The sequence below is a fragment of the Pseudorca crassidens genome, chromosome 14, assembly GCF_039906515.1.
Source record: "Pseudorca crassidens isolate mPseCra1 chromosome 14, mPseCra1.hap1, whole genome shotgun sequence".
In the NCBI taxonomy this organism is placed as follows: Eukaryota; Metazoa; Chordata; class Mammalia; order Artiodactyla; family Delphinidae; genus Pseudorca; species Pseudorca crassidens.
The window spans coordinates 1,911,935-1,917,934 of record NC_090309.1 but is presented as its reverse complement, the minus strand read 5'-3'; positions in this window follow the sequence as shown (position 1 = coordinate 1,917,934).

Here is a 6,000-nt window from a genome sequence, read left to right as displayed (position 1 = left end):
TCAACAAGAAGAGGAAGACATAGCAATACTAACTTTGTATGTATCTAGTAACAGATTCTCAAAAAATACAAAGCAAAATACAAAGCCACCACAATGAGAAGCTCACGCACTGCAACGAAGAGTAGCCCCTGCACGCCACAACTAGAGAGAGCCCGCGGGCAGCAACGAAGACCCAACGCAGCCAAAACTAAATAAATAAATAAATTTTAAAAATATATTATGTTTGGGCTTCCCTGGTGGCGCAGTAGTTGAGAGTCCGCCTGCCGATGCAGGGGACACGGGTTCGTGCCCCGGTCCGGGAAGATCCCACATGCCGCGGAGCGGCTGGGCCCGTGAGCCATGGCCGCTGAGCCTGCGCGTCCAGAGCCTGTGCTCCACAACGGGAGAGGCCACAACAGTGAGAGCCCCGCGAACGGCAAAAAAAAAAAAAAAAAAAAAATTCAACATATCAAAATTTGTGGGATATTAGCAAAGCATTGTGTAGTGGGGAAAAATATCATTTAAATGCCTACATCAGTAATGAATAAAGGTTTAAAATCAATGATTTTAAGTTTCTACTCTAAAAAAATATAAAAAGAAGAGCAAATTAATTGTAAATTAAGTAGAATAGAGTACATAATATAGTTTAGAGCTGAAACCATGCAATGGCAAAGAAGTAAAATTAAGGCTGTTCTTGGAAAGAATTAATAAAAATCTCTAGCATGTTTAAAATTAAGAAACAGAAGCTACAAGTTATAAATGTCAGGAATTAAAAAGGTCATATCACTATATATGTTAAAATGACAATAAGGAATATTATAAAACTTTATGCCAATAAAGTCTGAAACTTAAAAAAATGAACAAAGTTCTTTAAAAAGTAATTTTATAAAATGGACACAGGAGAATACCTGAATGTCCCTGTATCTATAAAAGAAAATGAATTTTTAATCGATAACTTTTCCCCCAAAAAATTCTAGGAGCAGATTTTTTCAATGCTGAATTCTGCCAACAGAAAAATATAATATCAGTCTTATACAAATTAAGAAAATATAATACCAGTCTTATTCAAATTCTTATAGAAATTTGATAGGTAAAGAATGCTTACCAACTCACTTTATGAAGCTGGTCCAAACCTAATACAAATATCTCAATAAAATGTTAGCACCTTAAATTCAAGCATATGTAGAATGGATAATGCCTCATGACCAAATGAGGTTTGGACCAAGAATACAAAGTTGGTACAACATTCAAAAAATAACCGGTATAACTCATCACATTAACGTAACTAAGGAAAAGTTCCTATACCTACCTTAATAGGTGCAGAAAAAAGACGTGACAAAATTCAACACCCAATTATCATAAAAGTTTTAAATAAACTAGAAATTGAGTGAAAGTTAGTTGGATAAATAGCATCTACAAGAAATCGAAACCTAAAATTTATGCATAAAGATACATCTTTTATCCAATGTCTCTACTCTTTATCATTAATTGGTGACTTTTTATTTTTTTGAGAAATTTCTCTCTTTAAATCAGCCTTGTTTGATAAAACTTCATTCTGTTACTATTTTGATATGATGTTTTAATGCCCTTTCCTTCTGTAAACCTTGAGTCAGTAGGTTTTGTTGATATTTCTTATGTACAATGGTTTTTGACCCGATATGTGTGTTTTTCCTTAAAGAGATAATTTTATCTCCTTTATATTTGCAGAACAGATAGCTGATATTTGTTCTAAAATTTTGTCTTATATTTTCTATTAATTCTCCTTTGTTTTCTATCATTTGTCCCATTGAACCCCTTTATGTGGTATGTGGGTGGGTGTTTCTTTTAAAAGCATGTAAGTTTTGTATTTCCTATTGTATTACTTTTGTGTATCAGTTAGGGTTCATTTGCAAGAAATGGAAATTGACGAAGTGGACCAGAGGCCTGTGCACTAGGCTGCCTCTAGGACAGACCCAGAACTGCACCGTAAAGCTGGCCCACTGCGGGTAAACCAGCGACTTTAACAGGAAGGAGGGCAGTGAGGAGTGGCCACTGGAACCGGTGATTAAAAGAACACTCCGGCGTCACCGGGAAGCAAGGATCAGGAAGCTCTCTGGTCACAGCTGCCCTTTGACTTACAAGGAAGGAGAAAGGGGACCTGGGATACTGCTCAGAAAACCCCAGCATCTCCAAAACCAGTCTTGCCAGCAACAACTACCAAAAATAAAGGAAATTTCCTCATACCCAGCTTCTAGCTTCTAAATCTTGAAAGAATGCATCTAATTAGTAGACCAAGCTTCATGGGATTCAGGGAAATGCAGCTTGCAATTCTCTTCTGTACCAAGAGCACAGAGAAAAGGGGGACTAGGTGGTGATTATGGGGCCAGGTCATGGGTCGCGTTTTAATTGGCAATTACATAATCCTCACAGGTGATATTTTCTAGGGGCTCCCTAATGAATTTACATACATTCTCTACAAATATACGTCAAGCCAGAATTATTCCCCGATTCAGTTCTCTAGAGATTTCACAACAATGCAATTTCATACAAGAATTCTGATCTGAATTTTTATAACTAACCTCATTGCAAACTGTGTACCTCATGAGTACTCAGCTGACGTGTCTGAAAGTGATTACCAGATATTATTCATTCTTCTGTTATTTCACAGAAAGTGACTCACACACCCTCCCAACTATCCTTCTTTCTGCATTATCACCATTGTTTTAGTTAAGAACTTTTTAATTTACAGAGTCTGAATTATTTATTTTGTTAAAATAATTATAAGAAGGAGAAGATTCCCCCATATAATGCACAAGGTATAGGTGCATGTGGTGCACAAGCAGGAAGGAGAAGGTGAAATAGTCACGCACCATTTGGAGAAGATGTTCAAACAGCTCTTGGCCCGGTGCCTGAGGGAGAACAATGGACTCTGGCTGCCAGTTCGCAGCATAAGGAGGCCAAGCTCATTCTGAGTGTCGGTCCCCAAAGAGAAAGAAAAGGGAAGAACATTTTGCTTCCAGTCATCCAGACATCTAGTGAAGGAACTCGCTAGTACTTCTGGGAAAATAGCTGATCGACACCAAAAAGAAATAAATGGCTTTCTTACACCTTTGTGCGATTCAGTCTCACGACTCTACGAAGCCTAAATGCTATCAAAATGCCTCAAAGGGAGTCAGAGAAGGTTTGTTCGGGCAAGGAGAGATGGAGAGAAGCCTGGTATTTTGTACCGCCCTAATGTTTGTCTCAAAACTCAATATTTAGGGAAAAAATAAGTAGAAAGATTAGGTCAAAAGTATATCATGGCTTTGGCATTTTCCAGTATTTCTGCTCTCAGTTGGTTGGACGCTCTTGATCAGGACCCTCCCTGGAGTGTTCTGTGGGTTTAGTTAGCATTCATTAGTTTTTCTCTGTAAAAGCCTAATGATGACATGTTTTATACACTTTCAAAAATTCACCGAAAATAGTAGAACTATTGGAAATCTCCCATTTGTGAATCATTTAATCCTTGAATCTCAGTAGGTATTGACTATGGCCTTAAGCATGAAGTGATCTTAAATTAAGGACAGCAGTCAGTGTTTCTGCCTGTTTTAAAATCAATACCAAATACCGTATGATTGAATTGCAGTTATTGGCCAGCAAAGGAGCTAAAATAATCAGATTCGCCATAGATACATGTATGAAGGTGGAGAAACTGAACCAGTAAGAAGGGGAAAAGGGTGAGAGCTGGTCGAGGACCCCAGCTCACTAGAAACTGGCTCTTCTCTTGGTGGAATGGTCAAGAGCTCTTAGGACAAATTTGCAATTACGTGAGAACTCTGTATATTAGCTGTCTTCTCCATTATTTATTAAGTCATTTGAGCAGGCTTTAAAAAATTTATTTTATTGAAGTGTAGTCGATTTACAATGTTGTGTTAATTTCTGCTGTACAGCAGAGTGATTCGGTTACACACACACACATATATACATTCTTTTTCATATTCTTTTCCTTTATGGTTTATCCCAGGATATTAAATATGGTTCCCTGTGCTATAGAGTAGGACCTATATAGAACAGGGAACCAAATATATATATATGGTATCCATCCTGTATATAATAGTTTGCAGAGCAGATTTTTTAAATAACTGGATTGAGCCTCAAAGAAACTTGAAGAATATTTTAGGATATGCATAAGAAGGGATTGACAAGATTTGTACCCAAGGATAGACTGGAGTGTTGGAAAGAGGAAAGAAAAGTATGAATCTGGAGGAGGATTACATTCTAGTAAAACATCAACTTAGTCTCAGAGGATGTTTTGCAAAGGTCAGTGCCTTTCAGTCGTTCCAAGAACATTTTATCCTGGAGCAGATGTGTCTGTTGGGCACAGAGATTCATAAGATTCTCTTTCTCCTCTGTGTCACATTTGAGATTTCTTAAGGAGGAGAAAGGGGCACACCTGTGAGACCTGGAGTGGTTGGTGCAGGTACAGCATCTACAAAGGTAGCAATGTGGACGGTGATGCTGCTGTGCGTGGCTGATGGTCCAGTGCAGATGAAGGTGGACTCAAGGCTGTTGTTGAAGCATCTACTCCTCCCTTGCCGTTAGTTCTAGTTCAGGTCAACAATCCCTCACTGAGCACCACCGATGAGACATGCGTGCGTGAGCTGCGTGTGGGTCACACAAAGACGAAGAAGCATGGTACTTCCTCTGGAGTGGTTCACGGTCTGGTTGAGAGTCTGTCACATAGACAGGTGGTTTCCATCCCATGTAGTGAAGGTAGAGAGGTTAGTCCAGGTTCTGGGGAAGGTCAGAGGCAATTCACGGAGCCTGGCTGGGAGGTTCAGAACAGGCTTCAGAGGAGGAGATGCCCTAGGCTGGGTTTTCCACAATGTGTTAACCAGATGGAAGAACTGAGCAAAGCATTCCAGGAGGAAAATGGAGGCTGGGAAACGGAGAGGAGCTAGAGAACAGGTTCCAGAGGCAGCTTGGCGTTATTAAGTTTCAAAGTGCAGGAGATAGGGGCCAGGTCTTTACAAGAGAGCTGTCTGTAGGATTTCATCCAGAAATCCGTACAATACGCAATCTGTGCTAAATACCGTATTGAAAGGTTTAATTGCATGATCTGTACAGAATTCGCATTACTAGATGATGCCGTTTTCTTTACCCTCTAGGACCTGTAAGGAGTAACCAGCTTCAGTCACCTGAATTTTGTTTCGGTCACTTCAATAAATGTTTATAGACGTGGAGGCGACCGATCAGCAGCGGGTACAGCGGCTGCTCATACAGAGTGGGTCAGGGAGGCGGTGAGGTGTGTGCAGCGTGGAGCCGTGTCATTGCGGGAAGACCAGCTCTCTGGTCGCCACAGGAATAGATGAAGGACTGAGAGTATGGATGCGATGGATAATCCGTTCTTTCCACGTGAATTATCAAGACCTCAGAAGCCCCTCTGACATGGGAGGGGGGCCCTTTAGGAACAAGCAGTGAACAGATGTGTCTGAAGTGGACGCAAGTCTCTCCTCAGGTGTCACACGTTGAAAAGGTGGCCAGTGGAGATACTGCTTGTCCAATGAGCCCTCAGCTTCCTCCCCCAGGGCTGACGAAGCTTCGATCCTGGGTTTTCCATCATGGCCAGAGCCAATGCAGGGATGTTACCAACATCTTGCTATTTTGTTCTTTTCGTAATTATTTGATTAATAATAATGACTGAGCTGCTTAATACTGTATACGTCTGCTAGCATTCTTACCTCCCTTAATAGGACAGGAACCCTGATTTCTGAGTTTAACCCAGGGTGTATAACAAACTCACAGCTATTGAGTGTGAGTTAGAACGTGTATAGTCCCTGGCTGAAGGGGAATATACTCTGAATATTCTGTGACTGACATGCTTAACATGTGATATTGGACTGAATATAACTTCTGCTACATAGATAAGTGGGCACAGAGTTGGGAATGGGGATGGGGTTATTCTTACGATTTCTATCCTGGAAGCTTTGGAGGTATCTTTAGTTTTAGAGTCTCTTCCTTCATACATAACTCGGGCATACTCTCTTTTACTCTGACACATCT